We start from the raw sequence: 21,207 nt of genomic DNA, 5'->3' as shown, positions 1-21,207 counted from the left end.
CGCCTGTACCACAGTGCATAAAGACAGAGATCGCACTGAGACTGCGGACAGGCGCCTGCAATCAGATCAGACATAGAGGGGGGTTGAGTAGATGAGGAAATACTGTGTTTTAGCCCGAGCTCCCTCTCATTTGACTGTCACTTGATGGCCATGCTTGAATGGACATAATCTCATTAAAAGTATATGACTTTTGTTATTTCTGTCATGTCAGATAGTGGCATTTCTATCATCCTGTGCTGTTATACAGCAAGACTATCTTTCTCCTGTTATTAAAGTGGGGTGGTAAAATGGTAGTATGGGTCGATGTACTTCTGCATTATGCAGTCTTTGTCAGAACTTGTTAAGGCAAAAGCTCTTGCATGTTGGTATTGAATGACTTTGCTAGGTTGTTTGGACCATAAACCCTCTCTTGATATTGTTTCTATCTTGATGTCACTGCCTAATGCCCATAGGTTAATATTGGGCTCTTTGTTTTGATCTGTTTTTAAGACCTAGTGAAGTTTTATATTCTTATTTTCATCTAAAAAAGTCTACTCAACTTTCCATCAAGTAGTCTGTCACTTTTTTTTCGAGGGGACCTGAATCCCTGAAAGTGTATAAGAGATATTTATGAATATTTATGATTCAGACTTTCCTGTCTTTTCCTGACAGAGGAGAAGGGGACATGTCCCAGTAAGGGTTGGTGTTAAACTGAACAGTGAAAGCCCAGTGAAGACATTTAGACAGGAGAGGCCAACTGGCAAACAGGGGGCATCCTTAAAATGTTCTATCCATGTCACTTGCTATTGAACTTACACTTACATCCTTCTTTTGATATATGAATGAAGATCATAATCATGGCTATCCATGTAACGTACAGTTGACCTTAGACTTCATTAAATATTATACTGGACAAAAATATAAAAGCAACCATGTTTCAGGAACTGAAATAAAAGATCCCAGAAATGTTCCATACACACAAAAATATTATTTCTCTAAAATGTTGTGCACTAATTTGTTTATATCCCTGTTAGTGAACATTTATCATTTGCCAAGATAATCCTTCCATCTGACAGGTGTGGCATAACAAGAAGCTGATTAAACAGCATGATCATTACACAGGTGCACCTTGTGCTGGCGGCAATAGAAGGCCACTCTAAAATGTGCAGTTGTGTCATACAACACAATGCCATAGATGTCTCAGGTTTTGAGAGAGCATGCAATTGGCATGCTGACTGCAGGAATATCCACCAGAGCTGTTGCCAGAGAATTGAATGTTCATTTCTCTACCATAAGCCGCCTCCAACGTCGTTTTAGAGAATTTGGCAGTACGTCCAACCGGCCTCACAACCGCAGACCATGTGTAGCCAGTCCAGGACCTCCACATCCTTCTTTTTCACCTGCGGGATCGACTTAAACCAGCCACCCGGACAGCGGATGAAATTTAGTATTTCTGTCTGTAATAAAGCCCTTTTTTGGGGAAAAACTCATACTGATTGGCTGGGCCTGGCTCTCAAGGCCCACCAATGGCTGTGCCCCTGCCCAGTCATGTGAAATCCATAGATTAGGGCCTAAAGAATTTGTCAATTAACTGATTTCCTTATATGAAATGTAACTCAGTAAAATCGTTGCGTTTCTATTTTTGTTCAGTAAACATTTGATTCTTCTGTGGATATACAATGCATAGAGCTTCATAATCAATGCAAAATTCCCGTTGTTATCTGTCCATGGGACCATTGATCCATTCTCAGTCTCTAGCTGTCATTGAAGGTCATATCGCTCCACTTAACACATTTCTGATTGGAATTAACACCGTTGTCAGAAACTGGAAGGGGATATATCGATTGATATTAAAGCAGCATCGTCACAGCAGTTAGCCTAGGGCCGATAGCGACGCTACAGATGCTGTACGACCATAAAGGGACTGAAAGGCGCTCGATTAAGTTAACCCCACCATCTGTGGCCTCATCATAATAGTTTCATCAATGGTTATCAGCGAACCATTTACAGCTGACCATCACTAGAATAACAAAACCCTCAGTCTCTCAAAATGATGATTAGCTGGACAATAGCCATAGCCAACACAGCAGCCAAAAGACTTATCTGCCTATACAGATTGCCTATATACTTATAGTTATAGAGAGCTTTGGAATGATTGTTGACAAGAAAAATGGTCTAATAAATGTCGCTAGGACAAAGTGACAGGCTCAAATTGCTGTCTCTCTTTCACCAGCTGACTAATTGCTAAGGGCATTTGGCCTCATGTTTGAAATGCCACTGTATTGATTTTCTAATCATGACAGTTCAAGGAAGTAAAGATAGCTCTCACCGAGAGGTGGCTGGCATTTTGTGCCTTTGATGCACTGATGTGTCGCTCTGCACAATTCTGTCCGTATGGAGAGGGTGACCACATGTTAAACGTGGATAGTTCACTCCAAAATCGAAGTTTGCGAGATTCTTTCAGACCTCAGAAGCAGTCCAACGTTGATATTGGTGCAAATCCCCTGTCATCTGGTGTGTAGAAACAGCTACATGCCTTAACTTTCATATGATTAAGGCGAATTCGATCTTTCCCTCTCATCTGGAATTGAAAAACGTAGCTGGACCAAAACAGAATGGTCCGCGATGTGGACTCGACATTTGACCACGTTTTGAGGGTGTACATTGGAGTGAACTATCACTTCAACGTTTTGCCACTAGACTTGAGAAATCCAAGAGCGATATTATTAGCGTCATCGTGACCACTTCACTTCGTCTCTCCAGCCTTGACGTGATATGAGGAGGACTCATCGATTCTAACCAGGCTGTACTCATCCCACTGAAGTCACCCCCCCCATCCCTCTTTCTCTCTAATCAGAATCAGCTCTGTTGTTGTACTCCCCTTCTAACCTATGGAGGAGTGGCCATCTCAGAGATGCTTGTTGTCCTTTGTCTCCTCTCTAGATTGTAAATGGCTTCCATGTTTGCCCACAGAATATCACAGACGCATGCATCCATACACGGATGCAAGCACACACACACACACGCACACGCATACACGCACACGCATACACGCACACATCATAATCCCCATAGTGAAGCTTTGATGAAGGATATCAGTGTTAAACTCATGTTTGAAGGAGGGTTATCCCTCGGAAAATGAGCTCGCAGGGGATCAGGGACACATTGTGTTGGGATCAGGGATGCTAATCTGGCTCAAAAACAACGTTAGCTACCTGCTAAGATGCACAGCCATACCCAAACCCAGGGCCAGTGTTTGCTGAGATAGAGGATTATAGCCCATAGTGTTTGCCCGCACTTTGTTTAATCTACCTGCTGGCTTGGTATGTTTGTCCCTCTGGTCTGCGTCAAACATAGGTGTGTCGGAAATAGCACCCAATTCCCTATTTGACCATAGGGCTCTCAAAAGTAGTGCACTATTTTACATTTTTGTCATTTAGCAGACGCTCTTATCCAGAGCGACTTAAAGTAGTGAGTTCATACATTTTCATATTTTTTTTCATACTGGTCCCTGTGGAACTCAAACCCACAACCCTGATGTTGCAATATCCATATTGGTCACAGCCATAGCCCTAGTTCTGGCTTCGTTCCTGGATATAAATGCTGTTCAGGTGACGGTTGGAGGTGGTTTTATGATTTATTGCAGAGCAAACTCCCACGGCTAAAAGACTGACCCGGGGGCGATGAGCAACACTCAATGTCCACTTCACATATTCAGAGCTAATAGGAGAAAGTGGAGCATTTTTTTATTGCCCAAGCTCTAAAGTGGATATTTCTCCTCAATTATAAGATTTTGATAATTATAACAATTCGGCAAGAGTATCCTTGGCCATGAAATGTCTTTTCCTCTAAAATGCTTTAGTTTACACCCCCTCATCAGCTGTTTAGCGCTACACAAAACTTTAGTCACAGCTAGGAGACATCTCCATAGTCAAAACAGCCAATTTCAAAACTGCTGTTTTCTAACTGATCATTTTATTACTTTGTATACAGTATGTTGTGAAGGATCATGGACTCCAATTGCTTCCAATTACACCAGGCCACGCACCTTCTCTACACACCTGTTCCCAATCCCTTTAATCACCTCTCCTCTACCCTTTTCACTCATCTGACCCCCCCATATTAGCTTCTACCTGAGCACCAGTAATGGGTCATGCCTGGTGATGCCATGGGGCGGCCATTTTAAGTGACTAGTTATTACGTTGTTGGAGATACTATGTGCATATGCTGCCTTTGCGCTATGTTATCTCTTTTGTATATGCATGTGCTTACTTTGATAATGCTAATGCCCTTTTTACATTTTGTCCTGGCAGCCTCCTTAGTTTGTCCCATTTCCTGTAATAGTCACCTGGCAGTACTTTGTCATGCCTGCACCTTTTATGTTGTGTTCCTAATGTTTCCAGACCACCACATCCTTGTTATCCACATCCAATCTCCAAGGCCTTACAAGCCACAACTCCTAACCCACCCACCCTACCTGCATACCTACAAGCCCTGTGTGTATGTGTGTGTGAGACCTCTAACCATCCACTTAATTTGCATTCTGACAGATGTGCCATGGTAGCAGCAACAGTCCTGAATCTTACAGTCCGTCCTAGTCCGTTTCTTCTATATATATATATATATATATATATATATGACGTACCCTCTCGGATTCATAAGCCATCTTCTTAAGGTACCGTGACAATTTGGCAGGAATGAGAGCTATTGACGTAAACCTTACTCCCAATTACAAATATCATTTCGCAATTCATTTGAATCAGTGTCCGCAATCTGTGTCGATGCTTGTTTGCTGGCATCACACACGATCTACAAATTACTAACCTGGGAAGATGACTGCCATTTCAGACACAAGCCATGATCTCACCCATAGAATATGGCCAAATGGTGCAGTAAAGTGAACAGTCCTCCATGATACTCCTCGAGGCGTTCTGTTCGCAACACTCTGATTTCACCCCTGCAGATGTTGTTAGGGAGGAGAAAGGGCGACTCAGAGGGAACGTGAAGATGTGCAGAGCTGGCAGAGTCTACACTACAGAGTGACCGCAGAAGGCTTTCACTTTTACTTTCAAAAGAACAAAGTCTAGACTTAACCGTTCATTCAGCTTTAGTATTCTGATCATGGCATTCCGAACGCATCATGCGTCTACATCTAAATGTGTCTACCGTGTCCGGATTCCCTTGTCCCGCACTATATTCAAATGCCAGTATGCATTCTACAAACTGGAATGGGCTAAATATGATAACACAACTGATGGCAGTAGCTTACTACTGTAGCTAACTAGCTAGCTAACCTCTGTATCAAGCTAGCAGGGATTGCAAACGGGTTTGCATTTCAGGCCAGCAGACATGTTCCTCACAGGCTAAGAATGTATTTCCTCCAACGTTATGATGAAAATGAGCCTCTCGGGCCCCAAAACTAATTTCCTGAGAATTGTGGGAGGGGTGCTGATGACGTTGCCCACTGTATGCGCTTTTAGTAGCATGACTGCATCCAGACAGAGGAGAAATCTGTACCCAATGCATTCCAGATCTGATCAATCAGACAACAAAGCGACTTTTGTGCGTCTAGACCAGTCTTTTCAATGCGATCTTTGATTCTGATAGCAGAAGTCACATGTAAGTGTCAAGTGTAGACATGACCGAGGACTAGTGAGACAGACAGTTCCTCTATTGATTACAGCAGACAGGAGCAGATATACCTCACTTCTTCTCTGTATCAAAGTACTGTATCACCACAGACAACACAGATTTGTTTTCTTTGCCAAGAAAAGCAAACAGTCCGATTAGGTGTTGGTGTTTGGTCAATGTTTGTGTCTGGAGTGGGGTCTACACTGTCTTATTTCTTTGATATACAATTGAGTCTAATTTTGTTAAAGAACAATGGTTTCAACTTTTTCTGGAAACCTGGATACCAACTGTGATTGAATAGCGACCAAGTGTCGCCTCTCTCAAAGACTCCCCAAGCCAGCCACCCGCAAATGACTTTCACCACTACTCACTCCACCAACACGCCGCTCTGATCATCTCCTCAAGTCACCACTGCAAAGTAGCTCGTTACGGCGGTGAGGCAAGGTGACAATGTCACCTCGCACGCAAGATTCCTTTTAACAAAGTGCCGGGCAGCTCGTTAGCCCATTTCATAGCACCTAATAAAACTATTACCCTTCAGGATTGATGAACTTGTCCATTAGAGAGAACATCACATTAGGATAAGCTGTTTCCTCCCAGGGATGCTGCTGATGAGAAAATGGCCTCCCTGCTCCATCAATGTTCCCACACCATTTGTGACCCTGAGACTGAAGCCATCGCCCAGGAGAGCGGCTGGCTGCTTTCATCAGCAGTGTTGTTTATTATCTATGAATATCTCCCTGGTGTAGGCAACCAAAACAAATACGCCAGGACAAACATATTACACCCTAATCGATGACAACGGCACTCCACTGGGGTTTAAAAGCGTGTTGTTCTTGTTTTGAGCTCAGATGGGTTCCTGAAGGGGGAAAGTAAAACCCGTGACACGTTGATGCGTGGTGCATCTTGTTGGCTGCAGTCTGATAGTTGGCTGCAGTCTGCAGGGGTGACAGGTAGCCTAGTGGTTAGAGCATTGGACTACTAACCGAAAGGTTGCGAGGTCAAATCCCTGAGCCGACAAGGTAAAAATCTGTTGCTCTGCCCCTGAACAAGGGGCAGAACCCAATGTTCCTAAGCTGTCATTGAAAATAAGAATTTGTTCTTAACTGACTTGCCTAGTTAAAAAACAAACATATTTACCCTTCAACAAAGTGTGTACTCGTTCACTCTAATGGATTGGACAGTTCAGACAGACTGTTGAAAAGCCATCACTTGCCCGGTACTCAGCCCTGCACCTTTAAACTACTGCCCCAAGTATATGTTCATTGAACACTGGTCACCTCACATTCTGTTTATATACTGTTGTTTACTCACTGTATGTACTATATTCTTGGCATAGTTCATCCTAATATATCTCCTACTGTACATAGGGGAGAGTGGGGTAAGTTGAACCAATTTTACATTCAGCATCATTCCATCAAGGTAAATATAGTATTTTTTCTAACAGATATCTACATATATTTCAAGGTGTTGTGTATCCATGGAAATAACAAGAATTCATATAAACATTCGTTTTGAAAACAAAAAAGAAGTGGTCTCTTGGCACAACTTCTCCAGGGTATGGGGATAAGTAAAAAAAAAAATGTATGTACTGAATTAAATATTACCACTCACCTTTTTAAAACCATGTCTATCTTAATTTCCCAAACACAATTCAAAACAATCACAATTGCTTTTTTTTGTGTCTTTTAAGCATCTTTTAGCAGAGGCTTAACACCTGCAGTAACAAAAACGTTGTACTTTTTTTTAACATAACATAGGCCAGGCCCTGTTGTTACGTCATATCCCAGTGATAATGTCTTGCATTACACCTGGAAAGGAAACACTTTTTACTCAACTTGTCGTTGGCTCAACCAATGGCTCAACTTACCCCAAGGAAAACATTTTGCTACATTAGGCACACAGTTACAAGGGTGCCCTTTCATGATAAGCTTCAATATGAAATTGTAAGCCTATCTATAAAATGATCTACTTTGGCTTAGATACTAGCATCGTGAAACGTCTTGGCCTAGATCGTGAAACGTAAGTGGCCTAGAGGAAGTTTTCCCTCTCCTAGACACAAGCCAAAGCACACACTCTTTATCTGGTAACTGTTCTATTGTCTTAGATGTAGTTCTTAGGAAGTAGGTGGAGTAAATTAAACATCCTTTTCAATAGGTATCGAAAATGAAACCTGAAACATTCTGTCACTGTCGTTCCACACGCTCAATTTATCTTTCCTGCTTTGAACAACCTCCTGCTTTGAACAACCTCAAAGTGTCTAATTGACTTTCACAACCTGTCAGAAACGGGCTTCAACTAGTTCAACAGCAGCCAGTGGGGTTTGTCTCCCTGTCAGAACGAGGTTTGTTGCTGAGCAAAGCTTGAGGTGACAGTCGGAGGAACACACATCAACAGAGCTTTGCGTTGGGCGGCTGCCAAGGCCATCCACTGAGCTATTCACACGGCTGAGGTGAGATAAACACCAACAGGCTGCTGCTGGGTTGATATTAGAAATACCACAAACCTCTGCAAACTGTAGGTTTATGTTTGGAGAGGCTTGAACGTAGATATCATCAGAGAATGAGAGACAGACATACAGATCTATGTAACCTATCCCAGAGAGGCTCAACAGTCGCATGCTGTGCTCAAACAAATGGAACATATCCATTTACCAAGCCTGCACTGCACTTCAGGTAATTGTATATGGGAACTGAGTGTGTGTACGTGTGTATTTCACCATGTGCATACTTCTACAATATAAACTCCGCAAAAAAAGAAAACAGCCCTTTTTCAGGACCCTGTCTTTCAAAGATAATTCGTAAAAATCAAAATAATTTCACAGATTGTAATGGTGGTGGCAGGGAAGTCAGGCGCAGGAGAACGAAATTAGTATAAACGGAGTTATTTAATAAATGCTTACAAACTCCGAAAACCAACATACAAAATTAAGAAAGTGGGTAAAAACCCGTCGCACACCATAACATACTTGGCACCAATACATACAACAAACAATTCCTGACAAGGACATGGGGGAAAACAGAGGGAAAATATACAACATGTAATTTAGGGAATTGAAGGTGAGTGTGAAAACAAGACAAAACAAATGGAACATGAAAAATGGATCGGCGATGGCTAGAAGACCGGTGACATCGACCGCCCGAACAAGGAGATGAACAGACTTCGGCAGAAGTCGTGACACAGATCTTCATTTTAAAGGGTTTAAACACTGTTTCCCATGCTTGTTCAATGAACCATAAACAATTAATGAACATGCACCTGTGGAACGGTCATTAAGACACTATTAGCTTACAGACGGTAGGCAATTAAGGTCACAGTTAAGAAAACTTAGGACACTAAAGAGGACTTTCTACTGACTCTGAAAAACACCAAAAGAAAGATGCCCAGGGTCCCTGCTCATCTGCGTGAACGTGCCTTAGGCATGCTGCAAGGAGGCATGAGGACTGCAGATGTGGCCAGGGCAATAAATTGCAATGTCCGTACTGTGAGACGCCTAACACAGCATTACAGGGAGACAGGACGGACAGCTGATCATCCTCGCAGTGGAAGACCACGTGTAACAACACCTGCACCAGATCAGTATATCCAAACATCACACCTGCGGGACAGGTACAGGATGGCAACAACAACTGCCCGAGTTACACCAGGAACGCACAATCCCTCCATCAGTGCTCCGACTGTCCGCAATAGGATGGGAAAGGCTGGACTGAGGGCTTGTAGACCTGTTGTAAGGCAGGCCCTCACCAGATATCACCGGCAACAACATCGCCTATGGGAACAAACACACTGTTGCTGGACCAGACAGGACTGGCAAAAAGTGCTCTTCACTGACAAGATGACAAGGTTTTCTCTCACCTGGGGTGATGGTCGGATTCACGTTTATCGTCGAAGGACTGAGCGATACACCGAGGCCTGTACTCTGGAGCGGGATCGATTTCGAGGTGGAGGGTCCGTCATGGTCTGTGGCGGTGTGTCACAGCATCATCGGACTGAGCCTGTTGTCATTGCAAACAATCTAAACTCTGCATTACAGGGAAGACATCCTCTTTCCTCATGTGGTACCCTTCCTGCATGCTCATCCTGACATGACCCTCCAGCATGACAATGCCACCAGCCATACTGCTCGTTGTGCGTGATTTCCTGCAAGACAGGAATGCCAGTGTTCTGCCATGGCCAGCGAATAACCTGTTGGATCAGAGGGTGAGGGCTAGGGCCATTCCCCCCAGAAATGTCTGGGAACTTGCAGGTGCCTTGGTGGTAGAGTGGGGTAACATCTCACAGTAAGAACTGGCAAATCTGGTGCAGTCCATGAGGAGGAGATGCACTGCAGTACTTAATGCAGCTGGTGGCCACACCAGATAATAACTTACTTTTTTTTTTGACCCCTGCTTTGTTCAGGGACACATTATTCCATTTATGTTAGTAACATGTCTGTGGAACTTGTTCAGTTTATGTCTCAGTTGTTGAATCTTGTTATGTTCATACAAATATTTTCACATGTTAAGTTTGCTGAAAAGAAACACAATTGACAGTGAGAGGATGTTTCTTTTGTGGATATATTGAAGAAACATCAAGATCTGTCAGGAAGTTAAAGCTTGGTCGCAAATGGGTCTTCCAAATGGACAATGCATACTTAAAGTTGTGGCAAAATGGCTTAAGGACAACAAAGTCAAGGTAGTGGAGTGGCCAACACAAAGCCCTGACCTCAATCCCATAGAAGATTTGTGGGCAGAACTGAGAGAGCGTGTGCGAGCAAGGCCTACAAACCTGACTCAGTTACACCAGCTCTGTCAGGAGGAATGGGCCAAAATTCACCCAACTTATTGTGGGAAGCTTGTGGAAGGCTACCCGAAATGTTTGACCCAAGTTAAACCATTTAAAGGCAATGTTACCAAATACTAGTCGAGAGTATTTAAACTTCTGACCCACTGGGAATGTGATGAAAGAAATAAAAGCTGAAATAAATAATTTTCTCTACTATTATTCTGACATTTCACATTCTTAAAATAAAGTGGTGATCCTAACTGACCTAAGGCAGGGACATTTTACTAGGATTAAATGTCAGGAATTGTTAAAAACTGAGTTTAAATGTATTTGGCTAAGGTGTAAGTAAACTTCCGACTTCAACTGTATATCCAGTATTAGTCAAAAGTTTGGACACACCTACTTATTCCAGGATATATTTTCGACATTTGGAATAATAGTGAAGATATCAAAACTATGAAAAAACACATTGAATCATGTAGTAACCAACAAGTGTATTAAATGTCATCATTCAAAGTAGCCACCCTTTGCCTTGATGACAGCTTTGCAAACTCTTAGCATTCTCTCAATCAGCCCCATGAGGTAGTGACATGGAATGCATTCCTAATAACAGGGGTGCCTTGTTAAAGGTTCATTTGTGGAATTTCTTTCCTTCTTAACGCATTTGAGCCAATCAGTTGTGTTGTGACAAGGTAGGGTTGGCATACAGTAGATAGCCCTATTAGTTAAAAGACCAAGTCCATATTATGGCAGAACAGCTTAAATATGAAGAGAAACAACAGTCCATTACTTTTAAGACATGAAGGTCAATCAATAAGGATTTTAAAAAAAAAGTTTCTTCAAGTGCAGTCGCAAAAACAATCAAGCGCTATAAGACCCAGAGTTACCTCTGCTGTAGACGATAAGTTTTGTCTGTGAAATTCATACTGAGAGAGACTTTGTAATTTCTTCAGACAATCATCTGTATTTAATATTGATTAATTTTCGCAATAACAAAACTAGTCAACCCAACAGTATGTACACAAATGCAGAGTTATTTATATAGCTGACACAAAGAATGCTTAGTCATGGTTGGTTCCACCCCTCATGCAGATTGGGGCATCATTTGCCACTCTGGGTTCATCCAGTCGTTATCTGCACGGGGTGGTTGTCTTAACCCCACCCTGGCTTAGTTTCCCAGTTGCAAGGATAATTTTGAGACAACGAGAGATTGTTCTACTCCTTAGCTATCTCTAGTTAAACACATTTGTGTCTATGCAATACAGTCAAACTCATTTGTCATCTCAAGCCATCTCTAGTGACCATACTCCCAGATTAGCTGCAGGGAACTAGATTGGAGACAATAAAAGCACAGCATAAGCAGGACAGAAATATCTTCCTATGTGTTAAGTATTAATGGCTAACTATTAACATCAAACAAATCTGGTAAATACGTAATTTTTCCATCCCAGTTCATTAGAGTTAACTGTACCTCAGATTGGAGCCCAAATAAATACTTCAGAGTTCAAGTAACAGACACATCTCAACATCAACTGTTCAGAGGAACCTGTGTGAATCAGGCCTTCATGGTCAAATTGGTGCAAAGAAACCACTACTAAAGGACACCAATAATAAGAATAGACTTGCTTTGGCCAAGAAAGATGAGAAATAGAAATTAGACCCGGTGGAAAGCTCTCCTTTGGTCTGATGAGTACACATTTGGGATTTTTTGTTCCAATCGCAGTGTCTTTGAGAGATGCAGAGTAGGTGAATGGATGATCTCTGCATGTGTTGTTCCCACAGTGAAACGTGGAGGAGGATGTGTGATGGTGTGGGGGGGTTTTGCTGGTGACACTGTCAGTGATTTATTTAGAATTCAAGGCACACTTAACCAGCATGGCTACCACAGCATTTTGCTGAGATATTCCATCCCATCTGGTTTGCGTTAGTGGGACTATAATTTGTTTTTCAACAGGACAATGACCCAAAACACACCTCCAGGCTGTGTAAGGGCTATTTGACCAAGAAGGAGAGTGATGGAATGCTGCATCTGATAAACCTGATCTCCACAATCACCTATCCTCAGGTGCCCAGCATCTGTGGGAACTCCTTCAAGACTGTTAGAAAGCATTCCAGGTGAAGCTGGTTGAGAGAATAGCAAGAGCGTGCAAAGCTGTCAAGGCAAAGGGTGAGTACTTTTAAGAATCTAGAATCTAAAATATATTTGGATTTGTTTAACACTTTTTTTGGTTACTACATGATTCCATATGTTTTGATATCCTCTATATTATTCTACAATAGAAAAAATAAAGAAAAACCCTTCAATGAGTAGGTGCGTCCAACTTTTGAATGATACTGTATATACATATTTGGAGGAATTTTGCTTGTTTAAGTGCTACCTTCCCCTCCCCTTTCCTTTCCTGTCCTTTCCTGTCCTTTCCTGTCCTTTCCTGTTTCCCTTATACTATAGTGTCTGGTTAAGGAAGGATGCAGCTGCAGGGAGTCTCTTGTACATTCCAAGAAGATCATGCCTACTTCACAGTACTTTACAGAGCACAAACGGAGGATTGGCTAATTCAACAATAATACCGCTTTCCCTTTGCCCTGTTTCAACCTGCCTAATCTGTCTATTTACCGACAATGACAGATAAAGGGTGCACACACTGCCCAACTTTTTGAATTCTCCTCTCGATTCCTCTTTTTTACAACTTTGGCACAGTGTGAGATACCAATTTCATGTATGAACTTGGAAACTGTGTACTGTCCCAGCAAACATGACCCTATTGACCCCATGTGGGTATTCGGTGGGCAAGGGCTTGCCCACACCAAGTCCATGCCTGCCCAACACAGACTAGTCCACAGAAATCCCACATAATGCCAACACTGCCTAGCCTGCAAGTCCAGCTCCGGATAGCCCACACCAAGCCCAGCTAGAGGCAGGGCCTCATTATAATATTTGGAGGCGTGGTTTGTACACATTACTTTTGTGCAACCATTACTGAGTGTGTCATTCCAGTTTAAGTTCTCTGTTGTGCGATGCCCAATTTTTCTGTACAATGCTGATGAAGTCTTTAAAAGGTGTGTGTGAAATTTCTATAAACTAGTGTGCCTGTGAGGATTTTCTACTATGGACAACTTGTTACAGCTGTAATAATGCCAAAGTCATTATTAAGATATAAGGGGGTATTATAGCTGTCATGACGTTGGCCTGTGGGTAAGGTTTATGACCCCCCCCCCCCTCCCCCCCATAAATACCTTTCTCTCTTCCCTCTCTCTTGACTCTATGAAACACGCCCTCCTCTCCCTTCCTATATAAAGCCTTGACGACAATATAACTTTCTGTTCCGGGTACATTAGAATGACGATCCGATGTCAGAAGGGTTCAGATAATAACTACAGAATGAAGCCAACCTCAGCGTGAGCTTTGGTTGTGAATGGTATGAACTTTGCACTCTTATTCGCTACAGAAGTGATACCTCCTAGCTGTTGAGTTAGTAGAGGCCACTGTAAATGTGGGCTAGGAAATGACGAACAGAGTATTCCGTCTACCACACAACGACGTTAATACAACATATCCAATTTACCACCAGAGACATTCTTCCGAGGACATGAATATCTCTGTTGGCCAACACGACCAGCATCTACGACCAACCTACAAGCGCAGCTCAGAGTAAATATTTATTGCATTCTCCTTTTCCAAATGGGCGGTAATTCAGAATGCATAAGATTCTGTATTTAAGATAGAGTATCTGCCTACGGCCCGATAGAGACATCGCTTCTCCCTTTGTTCTTCAGTCTTCCCGCTCTTTCACTCAAACCCAACCCACTTTCTTTGGGTAACCAGCTGTCATATCTGTTCCGTCCGCTAGAGACGTTTTCCTTTATGACATAATTTGTAATCAATGTATGGTTCATTCTGTGTATATGTAATTCTGTGTGATTAGTTAGGTATTTAGTAAATAAACAATTTAACCCAATTTTGTATTGCTGATTCAACTTGTTAGCCAGGGTTCGTGAAGATAACCAAGAATTTACAACTTTCAGATGAGACTGAATTAAGATGAAGATTAATATTGACTGCTATTGATGTAAAATATTACTAGGTCTTTAAGAGTTTATTCGGAAGATAACTGCTCTATCAATATAATTTTGTGGTGCCCCGACTATCTAGTTAATTACATTTACATGATTAGCTCAATCAGGTAATATTAATTACAGAGAAAGGATTTTATAGAAGAGCATGTCATATCACTTAATCCAAAGACACGACATAGCCAAAGACACGACATAGCTAAACTCAATAAAATTTACAAGTTAGTTTAAAACCCTTTATCATGGTTGGTGTTTTGACGGATTTGTCCAAAATCGTGTGACATAAAACATAACTTTTCAGTCCTTGCATTTATGGCAGTGTAAGTTGTCGTTATATCATATATTTAGCATTAATCAGTTAAATTAGACATTGAACCTTGTAAGAATCCTGGATCTAGCTGTCAGACAGTTATTTGTATAGAGATCTTCAAAATGCAGTGTAACTATGTAACATTTCGTGTCCTGCACGAAATGCACTGTTGGGGCTAGGAATGCAAGCATTTCGCTACACTGGCAATAACATCTGCTAAAAAGGTTGTAACCCAATGAGCAGAGTTGGGATACAGCCTTTATAGACTAAGCACATCCGTCTGAGTACATGGCAAACTACAGATGTGTGGAATGGGTCAAAGGTGAGGTTTTGTATGTGAGAAAGGAATATCTCCCAGCCAGATAGCATTTGCTGTGAAAACTGTTCTAATTGTATATAAAGCAGAGTTTGGCCCCTAAGACAAGGTTCTTCTTTTCAGCTGCCCATACCAGAGCCATCTCCTCCCTGGGACCTCACAGTACACTAACACCAATTCAATCTATGGAATCAGTTGCTAGCCTAAATCCCAGAACCCAGCTCAGTTCACACAGACACAGATGAGGGAGTCCTGAGAAACCTTATTCGATGCATAAACAGTATTAAAACATGATCTTGTCATTTTCTACCATAAAGGCAACTCTAAAATGTGCAGTTTGTCACACAACACAATGCCACAGCAGTTTTGAGGGAGCATGCAATTGGCATGCTGACTGCAGTAATGTCCACCTGAGTTGTTACCAGGGAATTTAATGTGAATTTCTCTACTATAAGCCGCCTCCAACATAGTTTTAGAGAATTTGGCAGTATGTCCAACCGGCCTCACAACCGCAGACCACGTGTATGGGCAGGCATACACTACGGACAACGAACACAAATACAGATGCATATCTGTATTCCCAGTCATGTGAAATCCATAGATTAGGGCCTACGGAATTGATTTCAACTGACTGATTTCCTCATATGAACTGTAACTCAGTAAAATCTTTGAAATTGTTCTAGAGATTCTGAGTCAGAGTCCAGGCTCTGTTGCAGCCGGCCAATACCGGGAGACCCATGGGGCGGTGCACAATTGGCCCAGCACCGTCCGGGTTAGGGGAGGGTTTGGCCGGCAGGGATGTCCTTGTCCCATCCCGCACTAGTGACTCCTGTGGGGGGCGGGAGCAGTACACGCTGATACGGTCGCCAGGCGTACGGTGTTTCCTCTGACACATTGGTGCGGCTGGCTTCCAGGTTAAGTGGGCATTGTGTCAAAAGCTGCAAAGCTGTCATCAAGGCAAACGGTGGCTACTTTGAATAATCTAAAATATATTTTGATTTGTGTAACACTTTTTTGGTTACTACATGATTCCATATGTGTTATTTCATAGTTTTGATGTCTTCACTATTATTCTACAATGTAGAAAATAGTAAAAAATAAAAGACAAACCCTTAAATGAGCGACCCTTAAATGACCCTTAAACCTTTTGACTGGTACTGTATGTGGAACTGCATAAAAATAATAATTTGGTGGGTTTGAAACCATTCTGAATGTCGCATATTGGCCCCATTATTTATAAAGACCCGTATGAAAAACTTAAGTTTCTCTTTTAAAAATATATGTATGATAGCAACAACTTTGTTGTGTTTCTGATACAGATGTTTAATTAAATTGTAATTAATAACTCAAATACATTTCTATAAAATAGAAATGTTGGCAGCCTACATGTGGCCAATATTTTAGCCCGCATTAGGCCAATGTGGACATGTTTTCTGGGGTGCCGAGGCGGCCGTTTTGTAATGGCATTACTCACATGGCCTGAGGGCTCAATCACTGTTGGGCAACCAGGGTACGTTATTATAGGGAAGGTTTACCGCAGAAGATGAAGGCAACAAAGTAACACATCCATCTTTGACAATTTTGCTCAGTATGATGGCCTGAAGCTACACAACATGTAAACATACACCACCAACACAGCAAAGGCAATTTTAGCATGTACATCTTGGTGGGGCAAACAAAAACAAAATGTGGGATGCATGCCAGGAAGCCACAACACAAGATTAAACAATACATTAATTGCACTATAACGGTGACAAACAGTGCCCACAAACTGTTAGGGCCTACATAAAGCTGTCCCAACGCCTTACCACTGTTACAACTGGCTATCAGCGGAGCCTTGTCTGGCAGCGAAACAGTTATTTCAGCCTCATTTACTTTCTTTACAGAAAAAACATAGCTGATATGGCTGACTTGCTTAAACAAATGTGGTTTCTACTGACAATTGAGATGTACAAACTATGGCATAAGAGGCAATCTGTAATTTCGATTAAGACATTAATGAGCGAGCGACGACAGACGTAGTCAATATAACTAGTTGTTCACACTTTTGAAATGTACAGCGACAGAATTCAGAACATGGGCCATTTTTACAGTGTACTCTCTGTACAACAGGTTAGAACTATAGGATCAATAAATGGGGCATATAAACACAATGAAAGCTCTTACAATATTCATTGACATTTCTCTAAAACAGGTTAAAGGCTACATGTGCACCACCAAGTTAGAATAGTATGCGAAATTAAGAGGTGAAAATAGACCCAATTATTAAGGTGAGGCACATTGAACGCTGTTTGGGTCTTTGCTTGTCAAAAATGATACATATATCACTATTTGACGCGTTAAATAAGCTTTTAACTTGACACGCCAAATAACACAATTCTATTATAGAATGTTGTGTGTGCTGAATTTGCACGTGCAAGCCAAGCGCCACAACTACTATCATTTGCACTGTCAAAGCTGTACGAAACAAGCACACACCGGCCACAAACGGTGTGTGTACAATACCGCGTTGGTGAAAATAGACCAAATCCTTCCTCATGATGCCATCTATTTTGTGAAGTGCACCAGTCCCTCCTGCAGCAAAAAACACCCACAACATGATGCTGCCACCCCCGTGCTTCATGGTTGGGCAAGTGTTCTTCGGCTTGCAAGCCTCCCCCTTTTTCCTCCAAACATAACGATGGTCATCATGGCCAAACAGTTCTATTTTTGTTTCATCAGACCAGAGGACATTTCTCCAAAAATGTAAACTGACCCACTGGAATTGTGATAAAGTGAGTTATAAGGGAAATAATCTGTCTAAACAATTGTTGGAAAAATGACTTGTGTCATGCACAAAGTAGGTGTCCTAACCGACTTGCCAAGAGTATAGTTTGTTAACAAGAAATTTGTGGAGTGGTTGACAAACGAGTTTTAATGACTCCAACCTAAGTGTATCTAAACTTCTGACTTCAACTGTATATACAGTATGTATATATTTTTTGTTCCTAAAAATGTGGGGCTCAAAAAGCAGGTCGCCACTGGTGGTTAGGGTTGAATAGGGTTTGCAACATTTTTGTAGCTTTCCCAAAAGTATTTCTGGAAAACCTCAGAATTTTGGGAAAGTGGAGTTCTGCAACCATACTCTTGCTCTCTCTTTGCTACACAGTGCAGACATAGAAGTATCTATAACTGCAGGGAAACAGTATCCTAACAATGCATATTCTCACTCACCCCAGCACTGAAACATGAATCCACAGATGATCATCAGTTCTTGCTAGCAATCAGACATTCAGCTATTGTTAAGACCATACAGCACACTACACCAAGTACAGCAACTATAAAAGTAATCTTACTGTTGCTCTACTGTACAGTTAGAACCATTCATTAATATTGAAAGTAGCATTCCACGTACAAACCTTGTCTTGCCTGGCTGCCTGTGAAATATGAACGGATTGCTTCTCAGTTTTGCTTTCCTTATTTAACAAACTGCTATTTCAATAGGGGATTTCCTGTAACCCTTTCCATGGTGCCTGTTTCCCTTTCATGTACAGGAAGTTGCCTAACACCTACCACGTCTTAACACGAAGTCACTTCTCTATTGGAAAGTGGACATCCCCTGTTGGTTACGTCACCCTCCTTGTGATTATACCCTGTATATAAATATATACATATTCGTGCTGTATAGTGTTGTTTGGCATTGGAAAAAAAACATTTGAGATCTAGGACCAGGCAATAATGCCTAAGGAGAAGAGTTCCACTTCTCACATTACCCCAAGAAATCACTACACCCTAGAGATAGAACGGCAGAGGATAAGTAGAGAATAGGTGTATGTCTGTGTACTAATTCCCTCTCATAGCAACTCAGTGAGCTGAAGTAAGCTTCTGTTATTGCCAGGAGCATTATGGGTCCCTAAATATTTAAAATAAACTATCGATCTGCTTCACTGAGGGCCACATAGACGCTTTTCTTTCAGTGGTCTAGTAAAAACATGGATGCGTCCCAAATGGTCCTCAATCCCTATATAGTAAGGATCTGAACCCATAGGGTTCTGGTCAAAAGTAGTGCACTACACAGTGAACAGGGTGCCATTTGGGGCACAGACATGCTTTAGTGGCATAGTTGTTATAGAGTGTTGTGCAACTGCTTGAAAATATGAGAAACCTTATAACCCCGGTGTAAAGAATGCAGTAGTGTGTCATGCTTCAACAAGGACAATTTATTGATGCCACAACCCGGCTCAAATCAGTCAGTCAGTCATACAGCATTTCTATAGAGCTGAATTTCTATAATGCTTTACAAAGCTATTAGTCACTGATGAATGCTCAGTATTCAACGCTGAAGAAAATATATTATTAATCCCTCCCTCCCTTTCTCCTCGGTGGCCCGCGTTTTGTTATCAATCCTTTTAGCCATGCTCCTCTGTCCCTGTCTGTTTCACTCCCTTTCCACTTCCCTCTCTCTCCCCCCTCTCTCTCTCACTCTCTTCCTCTCTCTCTCTCTCTCTGACTCTCTCTCTCTCACTCTTTTCCCCTCTTTCTCTCTCTCTCTTTCTGTCTCTCTCTCTCTCTCTCTCTCTCTCTCTCTCTCTCTGCATGCTGGGAACTGTATGAGCAAAGGAGTACGTGTGTTGTGGAGAGTTAGATATTCCCAATTTTCTTTTGGTTTTCTATTTCTTGGTGGCTTTTTTTGGTTTTCTTCTGTGCATGATTAAGGTTATTATTTTTGTTGTGGTAGAAATAAGTATTTGTTTTTCGTATCGAAAGTACCCTGATTTTGGCAGGGATGGCAGCCCGAATGGGGATGCCGTCCCTGTCACTTCGGAACGACTTTAGGTGTGTTGCTGAAGCTACTGTCACGGTGGAGGAGTTTCTGGTTGCCGTAGGAGAGAAGGTAGGCTATTAGAATGTTACTTATGCATCCCGGATGAATAAAGCGGTGGTGGTATTTCTTAAAGAAGATGGTCTTGTTGATCGGATGGTTGAGCATGGCGTACTTCTTAAAGAAGGGTGTCTGGTTGATCGGATGGTTGAGCATGGCGTACTTCTTAAAGAAGAGTGTCTGGTTGATCGGATGGTTGAGCATGGCGTACTTCTTAAAGAAGAGTGTCTGGTTGATCGGATGGTTGAGCATGGCGTACTTCTTAAAGAAGAGTGTCTGGTTGATCGGATGGTTGAGCATGGCGTACTTCTTAAAGAATAGTGTCTGGTTGATCGGTTGGTTGAGCATGGCATACTTCTTAAAGAAGAGTGTCTGGTTGATCGGATGGTTGAGCATGGCGTACTTCTTAAAGAAGAGTGTCTGGTTGATCGGATGGTTGAGCATGGCGTACTTCTTAAAGAATAGTGTCTGGTTGATCGGTTGGTTGAGCATGGCGTACTTCTTAAAGAAGAGTGTCTTGTTGATCGGATGGTTGAGCATGGCGTACTTCTTAAAGAATAGTGTCTGGTTGATCGGTTGGTTGAGCATGGCGTACTTCTTAAAGAAGAGTGTCTGGTTGATCGATTGGTTGAGCATGGCGTACTTCTTAAAGAAGAGTGTCTTGTAGATCGTATGGTTGAGCATGGTGTACTTCTTAAAGAAGAGTGTCTGGTTGATCGGATGGTTGAGCATGGCGTACTTCTTAAAGAATAGTGTCTGGTTGATCGGATGGTTGAGCATGGCGTACTTCTTAAAGAAGAGTGTCTTGTAGATCGTATGGTTGAGCATGGCGTACTTCTTAAAGAAGAGTGTCTGGTTGATCGGATGGTTGAGCATGGCGTACTTCTTAAAGGAATGTTTATTCAAGTTACGCCTCTTTTTTCTCCGTCAACAAGGGTAACGATTTCAAATGTACCACCGTTTATTCCCAGTGAGCTATTGGAGCGCGAGTTATTGCGCTTTGGGAAGTTCGCCAGTTCAATTAAGGTAGTCCCGTTGGGTTGCAAACACCCGGCGTTGAAACAACAGGTTATGTCGTTTCGGCGACAGGTGTTTATGTTTTTGAACTCACCGGAGCAGACTTTATAGTTATCGTTTAAAATCAAGTTTGACAATATAATGTATATGGCCTATGCGAATACAGTTAGTCAACTGTGTTTTGAGAGTGGGGATATTGGTCATAAGTGACATGCTTGCCCGAAAAAGGAGAAGGCCTAGGGAGGGGCGCAGGTGGTC

The 21,207-nt window shown here is 42.1% G+C and overlaps 1 protein-coding gene across 3 annotated transcripts in view; it reads right to left on the bottom strand.

Moving 5' to 3' along the window:
* LOC110493665 overlaps window positions 1–18,596 on the bottom strand; it is a 38,136-nt gene extending 19,540 nt beyond the window's left edge. For 2 of the 3 annotated variants that reach the window (XM_021568063.2, XM_021568064.2), the window contains exon 1: window positions 18,470–18,588. The gene's annotated coding sequence lies outside the window, so the exon portion shown is untranslated. Of the gene's footprint in view, window positions 1–18,465 lie in introns of all 3 variants that reach the window. The other variant, XM_036949665.1, reaches the window with a different exon arrangement.
* Between the last annotated feature and the right edge of the window lie 2,611 nt (window positions 18,597–21,207).

The sequence above is a fragment of the Oncorhynchus mykiss genome, chromosome 17 (genome assembly GCF_013265735.2).
Source record: "Oncorhynchus mykiss isolate Arlee chromosome 17, USDA_OmykA_1.1, whole genome shotgun sequence".
Classification (NCBI taxonomy): Eukaryota; Metazoa; Chordata; class Actinopteri; order Salmoniformes; family Salmonidae; genus Oncorhynchus; species Oncorhynchus mykiss.
This window is presented reverse-complemented; position numbering and strand designations above follow the sequence as displayed.